This window comes from Zonotrichia leucophrys, chromosome 2 (assembly GCF_028769735.1).
Source record: "Zonotrichia leucophrys gambelii isolate GWCS_2022_RI chromosome 2, RI_Zleu_2.0, whole genome shotgun sequence".
NCBI classification, from domain to species: domain Eukaryota; kingdom Metazoa; phylum Chordata; class Aves; order Passeriformes; family Passerellidae; genus Zonotrichia; species Zonotrichia leucophrys.
In genome coordinates, this window is record NC_088171.1 from 104,929,170 (window position 1) to 104,954,278 (window position 25,109).

Below are 25,109 nucleotides of genomic sequence, written 5' to 3' on the forward strand. Positions count from 1 at the left end.
TTTGGGAATTAACTTATCTAAACCATATTCATAATAATTTTGTTTATAATTTAGAAGATTCCACATTGTGTTAGAAAAGGATTAAAAATTGGAAGGAAACACAGAGCTGTCACAATTGAGACATTATGGTTAACCTCTGTTGATATCTGTTTTCATGCTGCTGTTTACTGAAGGAAAAGGTTGACCCTTACTTCAAGACCAGTGCTGTACTGTAATTAATCCCAAAGACAGTTTTGGTAGGCTTCATTCTAACAAAAGCTGCCCAGAACTTTTTCTATTAAGGATAAGCATTTCAGCAAATGTAAAAGGTTTTCTCGGGATGGCATTCTGGCATGAGAGCCACACCTTTCCCATCAAGCACAAGGAGATGGTATAGGAGAAGAGTAGCAAGGTAAATATAGCTCAGTTGGTCCTTCAGAACATATGATGGAAAAGCAGCCAAAATGTGCAGCATATGACCCTTGTGCTACTCACAATGCCTCTCTCACAGTTCTATTCATAGCAATGCCACATAGAATGAAAATAGGGTTTGCCATTTGTTTGAGTAGAAGGGATGGTTCCAATCCATGAACCAACCAACTTAACATGCTACCATTTGACAGGAAGCCCTAAAAAAAAAGATTGCAAACCTTTGTTTGGATAAAACTTACACTGAACATAAAATTTATGGATAATCTTTAATTTATTTCTGCAAACAGCCATTGAACTGTGTTTCTTTGAGCAGTATTTTGAAAAATAAAATCTGCATTTACTTGTACAAGCATTGGTGACTTTTTGTCTGGTTCTCCTGATTACTCTTTTAGGACAGAGTCAGGGAGCAAAAATTCCAAGATTTTGGTGACAAAGTCTCTTAATTAAGATTGAACTGGCTCATTCCACCAGCTGCAACAGAGACCTATTGATCAGTCCAACGCACAAAATAAGCTCTCAGAGGATCCACTTAATAATTTCTAGTATGAATGAATATGATGTATTACCATCAAAACTGGAGAAGAATAACAGTACTTTGAACCTTGGTATTTTCATATACTACAGTGCAGAAAAAGAAAAGCTGCTTATGCTCCAGAAGCTACCTTCATGAAATCAGTCATTTTTTCTCCCATCACAGCTCTTTTGGTGAGTTTAATGCATTTCACCATAGCAGACTACTGCTGTGCAAGTCAGTTCATCATACTTCTAATAGTGTTGTATTTGATTTATAATATTTGTCTAGCATAAGTAAATCTGGCAGAAGGCAATTAAAATAAAGTTCTCTGAGTTTACAAGGGTTTCAAGCCTAGAGAAAGCTTAATTAAAGTCAATCATGGAAAAAAGCACTTAGCCCTGCAGCCCTACACATTTGTCAGACATCTGAATCATGGGAAAGGTTAATTAGAGTCAAATGAGGAAAAGTAAACACTAAAAGTGCTTTCTGGGGTTCATTAAGTTTAAATAAATCAAAATATGAAATATTCAAGTTTGTAACAATGATTCACACACATCTCTCTCTGCTTTTCTACAATCACACATTTTCCAAACTTACTGAATTAACATTCTTGGAAAGTCCAGCTCTTAGTTACACCGGGACTCCATGGCTACATTTTGACAATGAAAAGGAAGCAGATGAAACCTCTATGTCCTGTTACATTGTAAGTAAAACAACTTGTGTATACATATTCATTTCAAAAGCAGAATATTGTTGACAGGTTTTTTATTATTTCTTAGTCCCCCTTCTCTGTAAATCTTTACTCTGTAGGATGAAGCAGAGGAAGTAAACTGTAGGAATCCTGCTATAGCTCTCTAAAGTAAACCTTCTAAGTGAGGGCAAGTTGATGCCTTAGATCAACAAAAATCCCAACAATTAGTGCCTATTGATTCAGCCAAACAAATGAGAAATGAGTGGAGCTTCCTGAATGAAGAACACGAGCGTTTGTGGTCTCATGCTTGCACAAATCTTTGGGAGCAGAAGATCCTGAAAAAAACCCAACATGTGAGACAGGGAATCTCATATACTCGGTTCTTGAGGAGGAAAAGAATTTATAAAATTGAGAGCAAAAGTCAAAAAAAAACCCCTAACTTGTTTTGGAAGACATCTGTTAGAGAAATATACCCACTGTATGTATTGAAGGAGATGGAAAAAGAGTGTCTGGGTTTCTGAAGAATGTATCTTCTCAAGATACATATTTTTTTAGACCCTGTTGTCCAGTGGAAATTATTATCTCATCACAGTATTTGTTAACATGTCAGCTCTTTGTCTCCCTTGCACAAACTAGATTTTTATTGAAGTAAAATAGTTCAAAATTATCCTACCTACCAGTTTGCATGGCTGACAACTCCAGATGCAGTGACAGGCTGGCAAAGTACATATGTAGCACTTAGAGCATGATTTGCTGTAAAGCAAATAGTTTCCATTTGTATTCATCATGTCAACAAACATTCTGTGAAACACTAGGTAATCTTCCAAACACTAAAACACTAAAAACACTAGGTAGTCTTTTTCTTTCCTCTTCATTTCTTTATAACCACTTATTTTGTTCTTCCTTTGCAGTGCTCACAGTGATTACAAGTCAGTCAGGACACCTTCATAAAAAACACCAAAAATAAGTTTCTGTCTCACACAGGTCCAAGTAACACCCATTTTTAGAGAATTTGGCAGACTCATAGATACAAATGCTATAAATGTGTCTGTAAAAAAGTAGAAGAAGAAAGAAAGATCAAGGGGCTGCCCTTCATCTAGTAGAGGACCTCAGCCTCCTTTGCCTTTCACAGACAGAGACATTTGTTGTGCTTCTATGCCATCAGCACAGGACTGCCATCTGCACAGAGCAGTACAAAGTCCTGAAGGTTTTGTCTCACAAATTGTAAAGCTGGAAAGCTCCACTGTTGTCTCCTCCTCCACAGTGCAATGGGAACTGGAGTGCTCTATGGAGACACTCACTGAACCTGGGACACACTATTTTTGCTGATGAGGAAGTTAACACAGCTTCAATTAAATGGCTGAAATGCTCAAATACCATCATTCTTAGCAAACAACTAGTTCAACTTTTCCTACATTAATTACTGTATGATCCACATGTCACCCTTATGTAGTAGACTGACAGTAGCTGATAGAATATTCTATATGCCAGCATGAGGAAATACAGCCTTCCATTAATTCATAGATGGTTGCTACATCCAAATATGGTAATCACAACTAGACAGGTGAAGAGAAGATTAAAATGAAGAGCCAAAAATATGGTCAGAGAACTTGAAAATCAGCCTTATTGGGATCATGAAGTTGTTGAAGTAGTTGGTTATATTCTGTGCTTTAAACAAGTTGAGATATTTCATCAATCTGGTTGTGATAACAGAATGCAAATTTTTGACCAGAGGTGTTTAGCAATATTGTCATGATTGTTATTGCACGGATCAATGTCCAGCAGTAGAAATAATAAAAAATAATCAACTCTATGATAAAGTAGAAAGGCTTATAAAAAAACAGATTTGGGCTTTACAGCCATATTTTTAAAAATGTACTTCTTATGCAACTTCACAGAGAAGTTTTTGGCTTCAGGACAGCATAGTTGTCCTTTCTAACTGGCAATAAATCCAAATTTCATCCTCTTCTCTATGAAATCTCATCCTGCCTCTGTCTCTTCATTCCATTCCTTTTTTGTGATCTGACTTCAGAATCCTTTCTATTATCTCCATACTCTTCTCATAATGCCTAAGTTTTAATGTAATTATGTTAATCAAAGCTTACAGTTTTCAATTAACTACTTACAGAGGGTCAGAAAAAAGCTTCCTGCTGGTTTTGTTTATTTGTTTTCTCATCTTCCTCTGAAGCATCAGCATCTGGCAACATAAAAGTAGAACTTTCAATCCACTACTCTGAAGAAAACTTGTCATTGGTGTGTCTGCTGGCATACTCAAGTCTGACCAGTTGGACAGCACTTTCTCCACTGGAGAAGGTCATGGAGCATAAGGTTAATTTATTCAATTTCTTGGCTTTCTGGTGCACTAGATGATACATCTCATCCATTGGAATCATCTTGGTTTAATTTATATGATCATTTCACACGATCATATAATCATAAAATCACAAGATGGTTTGGGTTGCAAAGAACCCAAAGATCATGTATTTCCAGCTCCCCTGCCAGGATACAGATGCCCCTCACTAGATCAGGTTTCTCAGAGCCCCATCCAACCTGGCCTTGAGCACTTAGTGGGACTGGGCATCCTGCCCACTTCTCTGGGCAAGTCGTTCAGTGCCTCATTACCCCTGAGTAAAGAATTTCTTCCTAGCATCTAATCTAAGCCTGTCTTCCTTTATTATAAAACCATTTCCCCTTGCCCCCTTTTTATACCTACCTATATAAAAAAATACTTCTCTCTCCTTTTTATAAGCTCCCTTAAGGTACTGAAATGTGATCTTCCCCAGAACCTTCTCTTTTCCAGGCTGAACAACTCCAGCTCTCTCAGCCTGTCTTTGAAGGAGAGGTGCTCCAGCACTCTGATCATTTTTGTGGCTCTCATCAGGACTCGCTCCAACATGCCCATGTCTTTCTTGTGCTGAGGAGACCCCAGAGCTGGACACAGCACTCCAGGTGGGAGTGAACTCACCGGAGCAAAGCAGAGGGGCAGAATCATGTCCCTCAGCCTGCTGGCCACGCTGCTTCTGATGCAGCCCAAGATGTGGTTGGTTTTCTGAGCAGCAAAATTCACTGTGGATTTATGTCCAGGATTTTATCCTCAAGAACCCCTAAAGCCCTTCTCCACAGGACTGCTCTCAGAGTTCTTCCCTCAGTCTGAACTCATGCCTGGGATTGTCCCAACCAAGGTACACCTTGCACTTGCATGTGTTGAACTCCATGAGGTTCGCCTGGGCCCCATCTCTAAGTCTATCCAGGTCACTCTGGATAACATCCCCTCCTTCAGACCCGTCAACTGAACCACTCATTGCAGACACATTGCTCAGAAATTGGACTCATCTATTCACTGTCTCTAACACATATTTGATGACTGAATTATCTGGCTAAGCTTGAAAAGGGCTTTGGGCTTCATTTAAGGAAATTGGGCAACTTGAATATCTTCTGTTTTATAGATCAAATAATCTGAGTTAATTGCACCTGGTGGGACTATGTTCAGTGTATACCTCCAGCTTTTTTCCTTGTGCATGCAAATTGAACACCTCACACCATTCTCTATAAAGCATGGTTTTCAGCCTTTTGTTTATTCTTACAGCTTTTATCTACATCTCCTGTAACTTTTTAACAACGCTGTTGAATCACTGACACCAAATTTGGCACAGTATCTTTATAATGTTTTCACTTCTTTCTGTATCTGCAAGTTAATGTCTTTGCTGGTACTTTACAGTCTAGGTGCTACTGAGAAAAAAAAAATCCATTAAGCATTTTCTAACTGGCAGATGCCATGGAAGAGAAGGTTTATACAATCTTAATCAGGGAGAAAATCACAGTTCATTATCTACTAGAAGTCAGTACACAAAAATACCCAGCATAGAGAGATAATAAACTTGAAGAGAAAAGAGAAAAAAAAGGAAGAATTTGAGAGTATAGACCTCCCTGACAGGAACACTCTTATCAACAAGAAACTAGGGACAATGAGTGTGTTTAATACAGAGAGGAAAACTTGCTGTTTACATTTTAAGAAAAGCACTAGGTAAAGTCTGATAAATAACATGTGTATAATAAAAGACCTCATAAAAGGACCAAAACCGAGTGATTTTTGGTAAATGTCAATACATGGAATCAAAGTGGAATGCCAAATCTGAAATGCAGCAGGTTGGGAGTTATGGATATGTGATAACTGAGAGATGATAATGTGCTGGTAAGACTGGCCATGGTTACAAAATGGTTCAAGCAGTCCAAAGAAAGGATCTTTTTGTGTATAATGCCAAGTTTTAGTCTGTAATAAAACTTAACAGAAAATTAATATTGTTGCAATTCTGGGTAGTCCTGGAGGTAAACTGAATGAAGGAAAGAGGATGGTATAACATGGTAATTCAATTGGTTGATAGCTAATTTCCTCTTTTCCCAAAGGTCTAAAAAAATGTGATAAGTCAATTCCTTCTGGGCAGCCTGATTCCTGCAGCATCTCTGAAATTCTGAAAGCAAATTACTTCCAGTCCTTCTGAATAAATGTACTTCTGTGTTTTGGGACGTTTTCATTCCTGTGAGCAACACTTCCAGAAAATGCTGGTATCAGAAAGAATACAACACAACTTTATGGTGCCTTGGTTCTCCAGCAGTGGGTATTTACAGAGACCTAACTGCAGTGGCCAATTTAACTTTCTGTAAAAAGTCTGCACAACAATATAATAATATCTTTGCAGAATAATAAAAAACCAGCTGTACCTGCCAGCATACAGAAGAGCATGACACTGTCCAGAAGACAGGGACTCTAGTATCTCCCAAGCTGAAGCCATACCTGTAACAATCAGTTGTTTATATAGCTTTGGGAAGACCAACTACTCTTTATGTCATTCAACTGCATTCACCTGAAGCAGTGCACACCAGGAAAAAGATGACACAATGCAGCTCTACTCCAGTGTATTATGGTAAGTGAAAAAGTTGAAGATAATGGTTTTTATTTGCTCCTCCTCTGTCCCTGCTTGGTCCTCACTGCAGTGACACAGTAGAACTGCAGCATGTTGGGAGAAGGGAATACTTGTGCTGCTGCTACAGATAGTAATAAGGAGGGACAGATGGAACAAATTACACTGAGTTTGCATATCTGTGTAATGTCAGATATTGAAATCAACAGGGAGCTTGTTCCATGGTTGTAAACATGGCTCTTTGAACCTTCTTTGGCAGTACTTGTTCCTGAGAGTGAAGCATGACCATGCCCTGCAGCACTTCAGATCTTGATCTCATTCCACTGCTAAATTCATCAGAACTACCTTTGTGTGCCTGTGCCCTGGCCCAGCACTGTGTTTGTGGAGTGTCTCCACGCATCCATTGGCGCATGGAATCAAAGTGCTGGTCTGGAACTACAGAGAAACAGAATTCAAACAGGAAGGTCTTGCTGACCTAATGATTCCACTCACTCTAGGGCAGCCCCTACAATAGTCAACATGGGTAAAAATGCTTTCCAGACTAACTACACTTTGCAAGCACAGTCCTTCTTCATGAAGTGTGTCATCTAAATAGCCCCCCATAGCAATGGCTAAAAACCATCAGAAAGGACCTATTTTATTCTACAAACCTATTTGCAGTTAAAACATTGGGCCAAAGGCAACGCACCTTCTTCATTTTTTCTTTCTTCCATCACAAAAGTAATATTCTGGCAGGCCAAAAGGTATCTTTTCCCCTCTGTTTTTCCTTTCCAGTGATTATTGAGGCTAAAGAAATAGGCTTTCCACTTGAATTCAGAACTTTAGTAAATATGATGAAAATATTTAAAAATATTTGGCTATCAATAACAATTGAATGATCTTCATGTCTGAATTCTTTCTAACCCCTGCAAAATGTGCTATCCTAGTAGCTTTCAAGGATTAAATATGAGTAAGCAACTGTTTGTATATATATGGATATAAATGCATCATTAGATGCATAAACTCTTAGCTGAAAAATTAGTAATATATACTCTCTAAAGTCCATTATATACAAACAAAGGTAATAAGTAACTGGTTTTTACAGCAGATTAGGGATTCTGGTGTAATATAAATCATAAAAACAAAGACTTAAAAGTTTGTTTCCAATATTAACTCAGTGTACAATTAGAAAAATACATCAGGATCAGAAAATTTAGTGATCTGCTCTCTTGAATGTGTCACTTTGTTTTAGATACCTAAGCATATATTTCCTAGAGGAAAGAAAATACATGTTTGTAATAGAAACATATTGAAAGAGATTGTAGTGTTGCACCAGTTCTTGAAACAAAAATTACTAGAATTTTGTGGAGGCCTAATCAACTGGTTGTGTAACTCTTCTTTCCCCTTGTTTTCACCCATTAATTACATCAAATTTTAACAGAATCAATCAAGACAGCTGAACTGGGCTGGTATGCACCAGCTTAAATTCAAATTGTTCTGTAGTCTTCATTCTTTCATGAGCAATTTCTGCATTTGCAGGAATACCTTAATGCCCAAGAAAATTGAAAGAGTTTTTGTTTTAAAAAGTGCTTCAAGCAGTGAGGAATTTCAATGATGCAAAAAATTCCATGGCCCATTTCCATGGGAATCAAAAATCAAGTCTAGATTTTAAAAGGGTTCCCAGAACAAAAAGATTGAGCTACTATCTACTGAGCACACAGGATTTCATAAAAATTCACCATATATTTCAGCAGCCTCATGGATGTCATTGGCACTGGAGAATTACACCTGAGAATGTACATTCCTTTCAATGTCTATGCAGTGTCCTAAACACGAATTTATTGAAGGTAACATATCCTAGATTAAACAAAACCAGCTTCAAATTGACTTGCCTGTACAAAGACAAACACTATCTTAACAAGAGCCTCTGGTTTATGAAAATTCCAATCTGCCTTCATGTGCCAGCCCTAAGACTATCCCTGCCTTTGCTGGTGGCTGGATTCCTTAGGGTGGTGCCATTCCCAGACACCCCGTCCTCCTCTTTCATGCAGAATGATTCTGCTGAGGCTGATGCCAGAAAGTACTTTGATGTGATAATATAAACAGTAGCCACACATAAGGAAAAAAACCCTGCTATTGAAAATAATTTGTGCCCAAACTTTAAATTAAGAAGTCACAGGTTTTTAAGAGGCCACACACCAGGCTGAAGGAGAGCCAAGCTCTCCATTATCTCCTAGCTGGACTCTCTCTTCATTTGCCACAACACCTAGGGTCTGAATCACACAGTAGAAAGGATTTGCATGCCACCTTTCCAGGTGTTTCACTCTGCAAGTTTTCTAAACACCGAAAAGAAAAAAACCAGAGCTGCCTTACAAGGGCAAAGTGAAGAATATAATTGTGCTTGTGCAGACTGTTGGATTCTTGTTGAAACCCTGCAGTCCTGGGCCCAGTCCCAGATACAAGTCTCAGGAAAATCTTTTTTGGAAGGAAGCCTCTAGAACAGCTGCTGTCCCTGACAGATGTGCCAACACAGCAACCAGAGAGTCAGTTTCCATAGTGATTGCAAACTTTGCTCATGTTCTTCCTTCGTCCATGCCAATAAGCAGGCACTGACTTGCTCCATACCAATGCTATGTGCATATAAGTCTTTCACAAAGAGCAGTCTCTGGATATAAGGATCTGAACTGGCACCTGTGGCACACTTCATCTGTGTCTAGTCTCCTCAGGGAAAAAAAAATATTTTGTGTTATCTCTTTCTCAATATACAGTTATTTTTAGAATCATACTACTACTGGCTTTTTTATTATTTCAGACTTCTAAGGATACCCAACACTTTCAAAAGTTGCAAAATAAGGTGAAATTCACATTAAGTGGCATGAACAGCAGCAATAGAAAAATACATTGAAAATCAAAATACCCTTGTGCATTTAGATAATTAAATTGCAGTGGATCCAAAGCTGTTACTACAATATCTTGCAAGCTACTGCAAGACCTTACAGTACTCATTTTCCTGTATCGTTCATCCAGTGCACATTTATTTCTCTGTAATGCTCACTAAATGTTATCAGACATGTCTTGATCTTTAGACCTGTTATCTCTTTCCTCTTTATCCTTAATCTCCTTCCCCTTTTTTTCTCTTCCTCTTTAATTTATACATGCATGCTTATGTGTGTGCTATTTCAAAGAACTGTATCAAATTATTAAAGTCAGGGTCATGCATATAAACAGGATTCTTTGGGGCTGAAAGAATGATCCACAGTGAATACTCTTCTCACCCTAATGTGTAGCATAGGTGTTAGAGTGCAGAAATACAAAATGTGGCAAGTGATGTTAGGAGCTGGCAAAATGCAGACACATTATAAATAATAATGGAGATTCTTTGCAAAATGTTCATAATCTGAAACCGAAAATACCTGTGGTGTTGCCTAATTCTATTTGAATTTATAAGAAAAATTGATAATTTCCTAGTGCTTGAGTATCTGAGGACAATTTGTAGATTTAATAATCAGCTTTGTTTTGAAGAAAATCACAGTACCTTTTATTTTGGTCCTGTTAATCTGTTTTTGATAACTGGATCATTAGGTTTTTGATAACTAACTCATTAGGTTTCTGTTCTGTTTCAATTTCAGAGAAAGACTTGAATTTCAGGAAGGTTTAACCAGGAGATAGATTATCTGATTCTGGTGTTTGAGGTGTGAAGTATGGATAATTAAGAGCTTCAGATGTTCCCAGGTTAGGTGCGAGTAAGGTGACGCGCAGGCGATTGCTGCACATCAGCAATGTACCAAGAGCTTCCCTGTTGGTGTTTGAAAGGAAATAGCTACTCACTGTACCAACATCTCCTCCAAACCCCACCCTCCATGGCAAACACAAAAAGTCCTCTCCTCGTTTCCTCTTGATCACTTCTGAAGGATGGTGGTAGGAACAGTGTGCCCTCAAATTTGCCCTCTTCCTGGCGTTCCCAGGAATGTACAATCTATGTACCAAAATATCCTCAGGACACCCCACAGGAAGCCATCTGGGAACTCCAGTGGGGTAATTGGATGACCCTGGAGACTTTCTGCATGTTGTCCTTGAGAGGTCACTTTCCAGTTCCCTACCTGGGCAGGTGGTGAATCTGATTTTTACAGCTACAAAACTGCATTGAGGAAGAAGATACTGAAAGGGACTGGACATCAACCAAGTCAGAAATAAGCTGAGAAAAACTTTCACAGCCATGAACCACGGAAACCTCAATTTCCTTTAATCCTTCTTCCAATATCTAGTTGAGGTACAGGTATTTGCACTTGCAAACTGGAAAGTTTTGCTACAAGTTGGGAAATCACCCATTGGAAGTAAAAGTGGAAGAAAAAAAACGACCTAAACAGATTTGTGGATGATAGAAGGACTCTGAGCCCTGCTCTGGGACTCTGAAAAACAGCCCACCAAAAATTGCAATCTGAAGGTGAGAAGTAAAGTGTCTTCTAGAGTAAAAGAGAAAAAAAAATGTTTTAGTGTAAATTTTTTGTAAAGCCTCATTTATGGCAGAACATATTCCCCTCCTATAAAAATTTTTTCCATCTGCAACATGTGCTTGGAGAGGCTGTGAAGATAGAAAGGGGGGTTAAAAACCTATCTTATGTAACAGAATGTAAGAGCTTAACTTTTTCACATAAAAAATGAAGGCTGAGAGGAGATACTATTGCAGTCAATAAATATTTCAGGATGCAAATATTAAGGAGAGAGAGGAGGTCAGTGTTAACACAAAATTATATGACTGTGAATTGGCCATGAATTATTGTCTTGCTACTTTACAAAGTAAAATATAAACCAGAGAATATGTCTTTGTTGATCTGGGTAATATTTTTTTCATTAAATTAAGAGATCGTAACAAGCTCTGTGACAGCTTTGTGTGTTATCATGTGAGATAATGCTGCTATATAAGATTTTCTTTTGCAATCCTGCAAAAAGCAGTTTTTGACCCTTTATCTCTGCCTCTAGTGTCAACCTGGTGAATGAAATGTGCTCAATTGAAATTAAATTCTGGTTAGAAATCAGTAACCTTATTCAGGATTCAAGTTCATTAAGGATTTCTACATAGGAATTACCATCCTATGTAATTACCATTACCAATGGTCTAGACTTGCAATCCTTTGTATAATAAATTGTCTTCTAGACTGTAATCAAGAAGATTAGGAGCCCTTTTGATTTCATTGTTTAATTGAGTAATCATGTTTTGGTTCACAGACTAGTGCTATTCTGTTCAAATGTCATCCTTTCCAGTACATAATTTCCTCAGAGTATCTCTTACTTTTTCTCATTGTAATAAAAAAACCCCAGGTATTATATCAATGTAACAGCAGTATCAAATGAAGACCTTTACTTATTCATAGCATCCTTGTATAAAAATATTTTTATATATGTTCTGTAGCTGGCTACTTCCTTCTGCACTATAGATTAGTATTGTTCTTAACTTCATCTCAGCTGGTATTTACTGTGTTGGCTGATGTTAGGGACAAAGCTAAGAATAAATTAATCCGTGGAGCTATTTTACCAATTCATCACATGGCAACTTATTCATTTAATTACTGATTTACTTACTTACTTGGAAACTTTCCTTTTGCAATAGTAATATAAATGGCCAAACCTAAAACACTAATTTATAAAGGCATTTACAATATTTTTTTAGCCAGTACCCATTAAAAAAAAAAAAAGAAAAATAGTAAGAAGCCCCACCCAAAACAATTAAAACATCCCACTCAAATCCACAAACTGCGCCTTACTTACTCCTTCCAAATCTTGCAGTTCAGCTGAGAAAGGATCATTTTGGCTTCTCCATGGCTATGACTTGGGATGCACCTGTGAGCAGTGATGGAAAGCACCCTCAGGATACTAATCTCCTTTCAGTAACCAGAAAAGTCCTTCCTCATCCTCAGGCTGCTCACTAGCTTGCACACAGAACAGCTTTTAGCTATGTAAATCAGATGCACTTTTACTTTAAAACCGAGTTGATATTCTGGCATCGCAGGACTCCAGGAGTGAGCTGCAGCATATATACAACCAAAATATTCCTCTTTCCAAAGCACATGCAGATATTGCCAGATGTTACTGTGAGGTGAATGTATTAATGAAAACTGTCGTGGTGTTACTTTGCAGCAAACTTGCACTTGACAGTCTGGAAATTCGTCCAAATTCCAGGCATAGGTTAAGTGGCATACTAACACTGAAGAATTTCTTTGACCTGTAAGACTGCCTGTCTAGTTCAGCTGCCTCAATCTTGCAAAAGCTGGTACAAAAACCAGTGCACACAATAACATAGCCTTCACTTAGTCCAACATACTAACAATTCCTCAGTCTCACTGACAGATTTTGCAAAAATTTTTGCAAATAATTAAATAGGAGCATTGAGAAGTAGATGCAGTTTTCCCTGCAGTCCTGGACTTCCATGCTGTTCTGAGGAATCTCTGAATTGTAAATGAAACATTAGTGGAATCAGGTTCCTCAAATTTGCCATATTCTACTCGGAAAGATTTCAGTATGCAAGTTCTTCCAGTTAAAATGAAGAATAACACAATACTATTGCTAGGCATAATAACACATGAAAAAATATGAAATTATGTACATCAATATTTAGTCATTAAAATAGCATATAAAATTGTAAGACAATGTTAAATCACAAGCTTTAAAGGAAAATAAATTAATGGAAATTAATAATAAACACAGGATTAAATTACATTTTCATTATTTGATAGGAATTTGTTCAGAAGCCAGGAAGACTGGTAACATCTCCTAGGCTTGAGAAAAAGCCTTTCATTTTCAACATTTTGAAATACATAACAAGGCTAAGCATAAATTTGCTTCTGAATGCACTGCTAAAGGAATAGTTCATTATTATTTTTAAAGTCAATAATCATTTACATTTGAGTATCATTTAGGAATACTGACAGAAAAAAACCAACATTGAAATGGTCCTATGAAAATATCCTTAGTCATCATAAAGGAATATGCAAGAACGTCCACTGTCCATATTGTTGAACGTCCACTGCTATATTGTTATTAAATTGGTTTTTCAAACAGAACAGTCAACTGCTCTGATAATGCCCGCTCTTTCTCTCCCATTTTTTTTTTCCATGATAAAAAGCTGCGCGTGGGCGTACGCAGCCCTAGGTCCGGCTAGCTGGTGAGGGGCAAAGGCCAACGCCCCAGCGCATCTGAAGGCAGCCCCCCTCGGCATCTTGGCCTCGGGCTGGGCTGGGTGATAGCTCGGAGCGGCGCGCTGCGAGACGAATCAGGAGGCGACCGCTTGCTGGAGGTAGGCTGTCGGTTTATTACAGAAGCACCAACGGGGATGCGCACCACCAGCAAATGGCCCCAAACAGGGGGCGAGACAGGGTTTTAAGGGAAAAAGGGGGGAAAAGGTAGGGAAGCCTAGCTAACCAATAGTAATACATATTTGGAGGTGCTAAACATAATTGACATACCTAAATAACCAACTATTATAAAGCAAAGGAGGGGCCCCGGGACGGCAGCCAACCATAACCCCCAGAGAGAAGGTTCTCGAAACCTGGGAGGAGAAGGGGGTGATTGACTGGGCCCAGGGAGGAGACAACTTTCACTTATAAGGGAAACTAGGGGAGGAGCAGTTACCTATTGGCAACTATGAATAGCGAGGCTACCATAGCAACTTAGCTGACAGGGTAGCAGTGGCGGGAAATAGTGGGGAAGGGAGGAACCATTTACAGAAAACAGGAGGATACAACACAGAAAATGGGGGAGCAAACTAAAAAACTTAAGAACACACTACAGCAAAAAGCCTCACCCAAAATTAAGAGATAATTTTCAGCCTTATTTTTACTTTTACCACAACCCTTGTCTGCCTCATTGGGATCATACTCTTATTTCATCCCCTAAAGCAGACTTAGCCACCTCTTTGTCAGGGTTGCCAAACTCACAATCATGATGCCCTCAGCTCCTTCCAGCCTGGTGATGTTGGAAGAAATCCCTGTACATCACAATTTAGGAAAGCAAACCTGGCAGTACAGCATGCTAAGGCTCCATGTGCAATTGGCCACTGCTCACTTTTGCCCAAGAGTAATAATGATGGCAACCATCAGCGTCCCACTTCAGTTTTGGAGACAGGAAGGAGCTAAAGAGCTGGGCTGTGTAATGCTGTCTGCAGAGGGAAATTTTCCTTCTCTTTGTGACTTGAGGCAGCTCAGAAATATGGCTTGATCAGTCCCATCCTTCAATGAACATTTCAACATTCAGTGTTGAAAGAACATTTCAACAATAGCCTGTAGCATTCCAAAAAAGTAGTTCTAAACAGGCAACTTTGCCTACTCACTGTCTAGGATGTAGTAGGTGAATGGAGCTCTGAGATGGCAAAAAAGTAAACAGCTTGCTGAAGGAAAAACAGAAGATGGATACTCTCCAAAAGAAACAGATCATACCAATGAGTTCCAAAATTTTCTGGATCAAAATCCAGAATTTGGCAGATTTCCCTACTATAAATGCCTCTAAAAGCATTGCAAAAATTCCTATGTGGAAGTTCCAGTAAAACAAACTTGACATTCTCTATTGGTGTCGGCTTTTCCTTTATATTTTATTTCCTCCCATATGCAGACTCACACTTTCAAAAGTAACTTTAAATATTTATTACCACTATTATTGTTGTTTATTTAAACTTTCAAAAAGACAAACAGTCATCATGAATTTTTGTAATGTATATGGCAAAACTGCAAATCTTCCCAGTGCTGAATATCCTGCCAGTAACATCTGCCATGACTACCATGCCGTTCGTTTCCGGAAAGACAAGTTATCATGCAGAAAAACAGAACATCTTGTAGGCTGAATAAAGACAGGACAAGCTTATGCTTATGTAATACTCAATCCTTTTTCTTCGAAAATCCTTAGGGAAGATGTAAATAGTAGCAAGAAGCTCTATTACCTGTTCTTGGAACAAGACCCTTTAACTAGTAGATTTGCACCAACCTAAAGAACAATGGTTAAAAAAAAATGTTTGTAAAGTCAACAGCTAAAAAAGGTCAGGCTTTTACAAGATAATTTTGAAAGGTTGTGAGGTGTTTGTGAAATGCTTAAAATTTTATATGTTGCTCAGCAGGCTGCAGAGTAAGAAGAGGACATAAATAGTTTAAAAGAAGACTTCTGGTCCTTTAAGAGCTGAGACAGAAGTCTTTTACTTATTCCTCAGGAAAAAAGCTTTGTCGCTATGCTGAATGCCGGATCAGACAGCACGATTCAAGGAGTAAAGAGTCTGACAGGACAGGAAAAATTAATCTAGGCTTTTTACAGCACTACAACCTTCTTTCTGAACTGACTGGAAAGATACTCAGGCTCATAAAATAAATTGCACTTTTTTGCATGGCATTCAGGTTCACCAAAGCAGCAGAGAACTAGGTCATTTCTAATAACCCTAAAGTTTACTGCAGCTTTTCCAAAGAATAAAAGCTTTTGCAGTAAGCTAGCAAAGGTGTTTCAGTTCACCATGCTGTTACTAGGTGGTCTTTCTCACCCCTTCTGCACTGTCTCTTCCAGTTTTTACTGGGCTGAAAAAAAATTAATAATAATATCATAATTATTTTCTTAATAATAATGTTAAAAAAGCTATTTTTACCACTGTCTTTCCAAGGAAGAGCACTGAAATATCTACATATTTGTCTTGTCCATGAGAAGTGTAGATTAGAATGTAAGGAGATCAGCTTCAGTGATGAGCATAATGACCCCATTACTCCCCATCCTCCCTTCAAAGTCTGTCACATTTTAGGCTACCTATAGCTGTATTTATGCCACTCAAACTTTGCATTGTAAATAGGCTGAAACACTGAGTTATTTTGCATAAATCTCTACATCTTATCATCATATGTCATACTAAAATTTATGAGTGGAGCCAAGCAGACTCTTCATAAAAATATATTAATTTATGTGAGGGAAAGAAATGGCATAATATTATCATTAATATATTACATTACGTATTGATAGTGTCTGAAACATGGACAAACTGAGTTCCATCATAAAACACACTGTATGAACTCACGGTATCTCAGATCCACAATCAGTTTTCAGTAGCCAGATCTCTCACTGTTATAAAGAAGGAGAAAATAAAGTAGCAAAACCCATCTGAAATTGGTAGCAAATTAATCCAAGGATAACAGAAGACACATAAGAAGCTTAGTATTGCACTTATTCAACCTGATCTCAGTACAAGAGTGTTTTGAGATACTGGTAAACTATTCACATTGTACAATTACAGTGTTTAATTTCCCAGAGGAGTAAAGCTGTATGGTGCTCTGTTGTGTGTACCTTACTCCATATAGAGACAGTTTCTACAGGAGATCATTAGTTCTGCATAAACTTTGTTATAGTTGCACCTGAAGCTCTTTAAAATCCTTTATGCTTGAAAGATTAATTAAGTTGGATGGCCCTGGAAATGTAATTCTTTTTAAATGCCTCCCTAAGGCCTCTAACTCTTCTTAAACCAAGACTTTCCGCAATTTTCAAGCCACACAAACTTCATTTTCCCACTTATCACCTCAATCTAAAGAAATATCATATATTTGTGTGTTGTTCTTCTTCATTCAGAGATAGGTAGAGAGCCCTTGGGACTTACAGGATCATTATGTTCTCTTTGGCTAGGAGAGAGATTTCATGAAAACCTTTAATTTCTGCCTTGTAAGGTAGGAAACAATGTTCTTCACCACCAAGATTTAATTTGCAGTATTGTGGTCATCCTTAACAGTACAAACTTTTTCACCACAAGTGACAACTAGTGGTGCTTCCAGACTGCTGTTTAAGGGTCTCCAGCTCTGTTTTTCTCACAGATATAGCTCCAACTCAGAAATGAGAGATGGATAAATCAAATCAAATCAAATATATTTTCCCTGGTTTTGAATTCCACTTGTCACTATATTTTCTTCATCAGTGTGTGTAAGGCACTGATTGCTGCTAAATCCTTTTCATAGCACTTAGTTTGTGTCACAAATCTTAAAAAAATCAGCACCAAACAAAGCATCTGGAGTATACCCATAAATTAGGCAAATTCAATTTTCACAATGTCATAGGAAAGAGGTACTTAATGAGTGAGGTAATGCACTTAGGAGTTAATCCTCTGAAGTCTTTTATAAATAGTGAAGGCTTCCCCTTTTCCACTCCACACCTATCTTTCAGAAATACTGTCTTCATAATTTTTCTTAAGAATTACATTTATATATATGTGCATATATAAACAAAAAAATCTTTTTATCTACATTTTCAAGCACACAATATTGCTTTGTCTCAATTACTCCAAACTTTTATTGTATGCAAAATAAAACAAGGTATCTGGCACTAGGCCTCTGCCACCAGAAAATATCAGGCTGTATAAGACAGTATGGTAATGTTAATAGCTGAAGATATTGGAGCAATAGAGACCCTGGACCAGTTCACAACAAGGTAAATTACTGGCTGCACTTATTAAAGTGTTCATTTTTTGTTTAATGACATCTTTAAGTAATATTTTACCTACTTTACCGTCTTACTAAAAATTAGAAGATATATGTGTTGCCATTAATTTATGCATTAACAGAAACAAAATGTAAGGAGATAAATTCAGGTAAAAGTATGTGGGTATAGACCTCAATCATTCTAATGTCTCTCTATCCAGGATCTCTTCCCCAAAAGCCAGGAGTCTGAAATATGAACTAATCCAAGCATTGAAGTGTACTATTACTTCTAAAATGTCTTCATTAAACTACTTCTGATGCCTTTAAAATGAACAAAAATCAAAACAGTCATCTGGAGGACTTGAAAGTACTTATTCAGAGACAGAAGCAAAGATGTAACACTGCTACAAAGAGGAGGAATCCCCACTGGGAAGTATTTGGCAGATAGACCTGTCTGATGTGGTGAGTCCCCATCTGTTAGGCTGGTAGCGATGAAGACGCAGTCAGGAGACTGTGGAGAATCCACTGGCAAGTTACCCAGGAGAGTCCAAAGTCAGTAATGGTGCTGAGAGTCCAATGCAGTAATGGTCAGAATGCATTTTTGCAAAAGCTGGGAGAAAGGAAGATAATTGCAAGATGGCACAATTTGCCATTGACTTGACATTCATAAAAGAGGAATAAAGAATAAAGACAGAAAAACTGGCAGCTTCAGCCCAGGTGGGTGGGGATATGCAGTTTAGGTTCAACAATGGAAATTAATGTATGTCAGCATAACTAATGTCCTCTGCCCCAGCATCTGCTTGTGAACTTGAGAATATTGCTAAACAAAAGAGCGGGAAGCAGGTGATGGCAAGGTGATGTTCTGGTCCAGAACAATTAGGTTTGTATCAGCAGAATAAATAATCCCAGAGGAACAGCCATCCTGCCTCTGCTCCCCAACATAAAAGACACCAATCTGTGAAACACAACATCACAGCAACCAAACAAGGTTTGAGAAGAACCTTGCTACAGATTTTCCTAGTATATCCTTAATTTTCACACAGTTGCACCAAGGTTCCAGCTGCCCATCCCAGCCCTGCAGGCAGAGCAGTGGCTGCCTGGTCCCTGTGCTGTGCACCCTGCCTGAGGGTTGGGTGGCTGCTGGACAAATCACTGTGGGCAGCTCTTCTGACAGAAATGGTAATGGGAAAAATGTGTTCTCCTCTGACACACAGGGATCACACATTTTGCTCATTACAATGCCACAGACGCTGCCCCCTCCAAAAGCTGATAAACTACAAATGGAGCTGGTCCATCTCATGTCCACCCTGCTGTATCAAACTCCTCCCCTCTGTTGTGTGGGTCTGTTTCTTACACATACACTTATATCTTGCTTACAGAAACACTTTTTGCAGAAAGTTCCCGATGAAAAGCGGAATTGATGCAGATAGCACCAACATGGCCTTATTAAATTTTATAACCTGGAAAGGTATGAAGCAGCAGTAAATGTTTTCCCTGACTGTGATTTGGGGCGGCTAAATTTTGTATAGGTTTTCAGTTCATCTTGACCTGACATTCAAATATGGATCTCAAGAGATAAATCATTCAAAAAAAAAAAAATAAAAAAATTTGGCTTTAAACTGTATTCTGTAATTCATGAAACAGCATGAACTCTGTAATAAACTGTATCATGCAATTCAGGAAATTCATGATACCGTGAAACCCAGTTCAACATCCTCAATGATAGGACAGAGTATCTGCAGTGTCATAGTAATCTATTGCATTTTAATATGTAAATAATTATTGAGTCAAAAAAATTAAATGTAATTCAACAAAGTAAAAAATTGTATGCACCAAACTCAATTTTTTCTGTATTTCCCTTTTGTTACCAGAATTTCAAGAATCTAGGCTGTGTGGTTCATATCTTTATTGGGACTGAAGCACTACAAAATTGTTTCAATTGATGTGAACATTTAATCTTCTCCTTTGGTTACATCTGTGATAGAATTGCTTTTACCTAGTTACTTTTAACAATGTCAAAAAAAAAAAAAAAAAGAAGCAAAGAAAATAGAGTTTAAGAGAAATCTAACACTCGACTGTGTTTTTGAAGTCTTGGTAATTAGTAGAAAAAAACCAACTCTGTTCACTTTGTGGAGGTCCTTTATTCCGGTAGAAGCAAATTCTCCCCTTGAAGCTTCATTGCTTATATTTAAAAAGAAAGAATAAAGTAGATACTCTGTAAGCCACAAACAAATGTAAGTTAGGTTGTTCATTCCCTGAACTTCTACCAATTTCCTGAAGGGAAAGAGTTTTATCTATCTTTGTAAATACTTATCTTTGGATGTCTGTGCATTAGAAATGCTAGGCCTTTCTATGATATAAGAGACCACACGGAGGATTTTTCCTCTTGGCATCCTCTGTGGAATCAACTTTGTTGGGGAATGTAATCCAGTGACAGCAATAGCCCATGAGAGTTTGATTAATACTCAGTTCTTGATATTTCCACAATATTTCTGGTTCTCTATATTTTACTCACCAGTCTGTGTTGTTTGGGGACCATCAGAAATCTTTCTGATGTTGTTTAGCATCTACCTTTGCATTTGTACTTCTGTCTTAGCGCTGCATGAGAGAATAAATAAGCAAATAAATAAATAATGCTGTCATTTGTCTAGTCATCTCAACAATATGCTCTAAGATGAATGGTCAGAATGAAATAAAGCTGTCTCATCAAATGTGGGTTTTATACATCATTCAGGTAATTAAAAAAGATAAATATGAGCCCCAGTTCTCAAGGACTCTGTGATATGTGACTCTGAGTCCATAAGAAAACAAATGATTTAATGTGAAATATAAATACTGAGAACCACAAGACTCACTTTAGCCATTAGAAAATTGACATTATTTGATACTATTCACAGTGCAAAAGGCTTAACTTATTCTGTTACTGCCAATATCTCTGGTGCATTGTGAGGAACATCTTCATAAGCAGAGTGACACACCTAGAGAAATGTGAGATGTCTCAAACTGCAGTGTTCTTTAATTCTTTTTCATCTTCTGTTTCTCTCTTATTTATATTTATCAAGATATTCCCAACTCAGCTGCCTCTGATGACTATTACTGTGATTGTGTTATTATAAAATAGAGAGGTTGCTAACTATTTAGATCTTTCCTATCAAAGTCAAAAAATTAAACCTCCTCTCCCTACCCCACCAATTCCCCCCTGACTCCCAAACCAAAAAAAACCCACAAAAAAACAGGCAAAAGCAATTTGTTATGTGCTTGAGTTAGGTATACTAGTAAGATTGTTTGCTCTGTAAGGGAGTTTTGCTTTCTTGAGGTAATTAGGTCCCAAGTTGATTTGCTCTGTTCTCTTTTATAGAATGTATTGCATTATTACCACTTGGAAGACAGAAAAGCCCTATGCAAAAGGCACCTTTCTCTAGCAAGTGAATAAGCTTGGACTTTCTTGGGATAAAGATGATGAAGAGAACTTGCACTGACAGCACCAGAAATTGCATTATAGCTTAGGATTTGATAGGATACAGCACCTCACCCTCATTAGGAAGAACTCTGATTTTGCACCCTAACTTTTTATTAGAGAGTAATGTCATTTTATCAGAACAGGGAAGAATTAAGTAACAAAATGACACACCTATTTAGGAAGGAGTCTCCAGATCCTCTTTAGATGGGGATAGCTCTTCACAGCTAACTTCAGTACACCAGTGTGATTGCTCAGATCTCAGTGGGGCAGAGGCCTTGTCCCTGTGTTAGTGATGCCTCTGAGGAAGGAGAGAGGTTTCACATATCCTTCTTCCTAACACCCTTATTGTCTAGCTGAAGGCAGCCCCTGATCAGGGTGCACATTGCATTTCAGGAGCACCAAACTCTTGAGGAGAGGAGGAGGCAGAGGATCTCCCACAGGTTGTCTGAATCACACTGCTTTTCCAGCCTGGAGATGCCCAAGTATGTGCTCTGGTGATGAACAGATAAGGGAACAACCGAGTCAATGAAAATGAGGCTCTTTTTATCTCTTTTGCTCAAAAGAAGGATTTTAAGGCCAGAAAACTATTTACAGGTCCAGTGTGTTTTCACATCATACCTCTTTGGGCAGTTTACTGTAGTAATTAAAAACTGTAGTGAAGAAAATCTGATGAATCCCATTATGTGAAAGAAGAGAAAGGGAAATCTTCCTGGATCCCCTAACCGTCCTGATCACAGCAGACACATAGAAAGGTGGCTCTCCTTAGAAAGGTGGACCTCCCAAGACACATGGAGGCATAATAATATCAAGAACAGAACAGAATTAAAATAGAATTAGAATCATAGAATGGTTTAGGTTGGAAAAGACCTCTAAGACCATTGAGTCCAAGCATTAACCCAGCACTGTCAGGTCCACCACTAAACCATGTCCATAAGCACCACATCTACAAGTATTTTAAATACCTCCAAGGCTGGTTACTCAACAACTTCTCTGGGTAAGCCTTATCGTGAAGAAATTTTTCCTAATGCCAATCTAAACCTCCCATTGTGCAATTTGAGGCCATTTTCTTGCTTCCTCGGAGAAGAGACCACCTTACCACAACCTTCTTTTAGGTGGTTGTAGAGAGCAATAAAGACTCTCTTTAGCCTCCGTTTCTCCAAACTAAACGCCTCACAGCCCCTTCAGCTGCTCCTCATAAGACTTGTGCTTCAGGCTTCACCAGCCCAATTGCTCCTCTGGACTTGCTCCAGTGTCTCAATGTCTTTTTCCAAACTTGTACACAGCTCTCAATATCTGGCATCACCAGTGCTGAGTAGAGGGGGACAATCACATCCTATAAGGCTGGCCAGGATGCCACTAGCCTTCATGGCCATCTGGGCACACCATGTCATTCTTTTTCCTACTGGAATTAGAGAAAGTATGCTTGATTTATCCCCTGTAAGCCAGCACCCCCAGGTCCTTTTATCCCAGGCAGATTTCCAGCCACCTTTCCCTGTAGAGGTTGTAGAGCTGCAGGCGCTGCAGGGTCCAGGACTTTGCTCTATTGAACCTCACCTAATCAGCCTCAATTCACCAATCCAGCCTGTCCAGATCCCTCTGTAGAGCCTTCCTACCCTTCAGCAGATCAAAATTTCCTGACTAACTTGGTGTCATCTGCAAAATGGCAAAATGATTGAGGTTGCACGTCACCGTGTTGTGTGGGTCATTGATAAAGGTATTGAACAGGACTGGCCCCAATACTCACAGTCCTGGGGACACCATTTGTGACTGGCCATCAGCTGGATGTAACTCTTTTCACCACCACTCTCTGGGCCCAGCCATCCAGACAGATTTTTGCCCAGTGCAGAGTGCACCTGTCCAAGCCGTGTGCAGCCAGTTTCTCCAGGAGCTGCTACAGGAAACAGTGTCAAAGGCTTCACTGAAGTCCAGGTAGAACAGTATCCACAGCCTGCCCCACATCCACTAAGTGGGTCATTTTGCCATAGGAAGATATCAACATGGCCAAGCAGGATTTGCCTTTCACAAACTCACTCTGGCTGGGCCTGATCCCCTGGGTGTCCTGCACATGCTGTGTGATGGCACTCAAAGCGACCTGCTCCATACCCTTTCCCAGCACTGGCAGGCCTGCAGTTCCCTGGATCCTCCTTCCAGCCCTTCTTTTAGACAGGCATCACATTTGCAAAGCTCCAGTCAAATAGGACCTCCCCAATTAGTCAGGACTGTTCATAAATGAAGGAAATTGACTCTCTTCCACCAGGTCCCTCAATACAGTTGTGTAGATCCTATCTGGCCACATGGACTCATGTGTGTTTATGTGGTGTAGCAAGTCAGTGACTATTTCCCCTTGGATTAGGAGGCTTGATTCTGGTGCCTATCCAGGTCTTCCAGATTGAGGACTGGTCATTCAGAGACCAACTGGTCTTACTAATAAAGACACTAGGGCGAAGTCCTTAGGTACCTTGGCCTTTTCATCATCTTTCGTCACTGTGTTTCACCCCTACCCAATAAAGGATGGAGATTCTCCTCAACCCTCCTTCTGTTGTTAATGCATTTACATGAAAAATAATATTGTCTTTTACTGTGATTCTTTAATTGGATGAGGAAAAAAAACCAATAAACATATGAAAGGTGTATATGCCATGCTTTTTTTTCTGTCTTTAAGATCATAAAGAATAGTGCCGGGCTAAAACTCTTCTGCTAGTAATTTTATGAACTATGCCTACTTGCTCAGTAAAACACATTAGGTTATTTTTGACTAATGTGGGAGACTCAATATACTGGAACTGAAATAGGATGTGGCTTTGTAACCAGCTCAGAGAACAATGGGTTTTACTTCGTCTTTATCTTTATGGAGAGGTTGAGTAACGTTTCATCATTTGGGTCCACAAGTCAAGTCAGCTTCCAGATTCCATTCATACATTCCACTTCTTTCTTGTGTCTTTCTGTCCCTTAAATGATTCTTTATTGGCCCAATAGGGTGTAGACTTAAACTGGTTAGGTAACAATTGAATTTTCCTCCTAAGAAATTTTAAGTACAAATGAAGAACAGAAAACCATTAGAGAGCAAACTGACTTTCACCAAGGTGAATTAGATGTGTTATGCCCACAGATTCACCAAGCACAGTGATATAAATTTTATTGAGTTTTCTGTTCCCTTCAGTATGAAAAAATAAGACCAAGCAAAATCCTCTGGTAAAAAGCTCATTCAATTGCTCAGGTAAAAAACTCATTCATAGCAAGAATTTTGCAAATTAAATAAAACCTTCCTTGAACCTCTGTGGAAAGCTTTTTTAGCTTCTTTCTTTACCTATTTGGGCATTTGAGAAGTAGGAACTCTGCCTTACTTGTGCTTAAAAGATTTCCTGTGTTGTTTTTCCCTTTCTTCAAGTCTTTTCAGATTGTTTCACAAGACCTTTTGTGGAACAAGACGTTGCAGATAAATATTCTCCAAGGTGTCTGTACCTGGGCAATTTCCTGGTGCTAATTAGACCCGTGTGCCTTTTTGCTGCTGTTGTGGAGCACACACATGTACTGCAGCCCTTGTGAAGTCAAGCTGCAGTGCTCATAGGATTAATCACATCTAACATTCACCAGTCCAGGACAGAAATTATTGCAACAAATGCCTGTTAATATGCAAATGAGGCCTCTCTTGCTTCAAGCATCATCCTGTAATTACTCAGCTGTTTCTCAAGTGTGGTCTATTGAATCAGCAATTTAT

The 25,109-nt window shown here is 38.6% G+C and overlaps 1 long non-coding RNA gene across 1 annotated transcript; it reads right to left on the reverse strand.

The window, feature by feature from the left end:
• Positions 1-637: 637 nt before the first annotated feature.
• On the reverse strand, positions 638-6,398 carry LOC135443272 (uncharacterized). Its single transcript, XR_010438935.1, has 4 exons — positions 6,336-6,398; positions 3,743-3,813; positions 2,294-2,369; positions 638-1,951 (listed from the first exon to the last, which is right to left on the reverse strand). It is a non-coding gene; the product is annotated as an uncharacterized LOC135443272 (long non-coding RNA).
• Between the last annotated feature and the right edge of the window lie 18,711 nt (positions 6,399-25,109).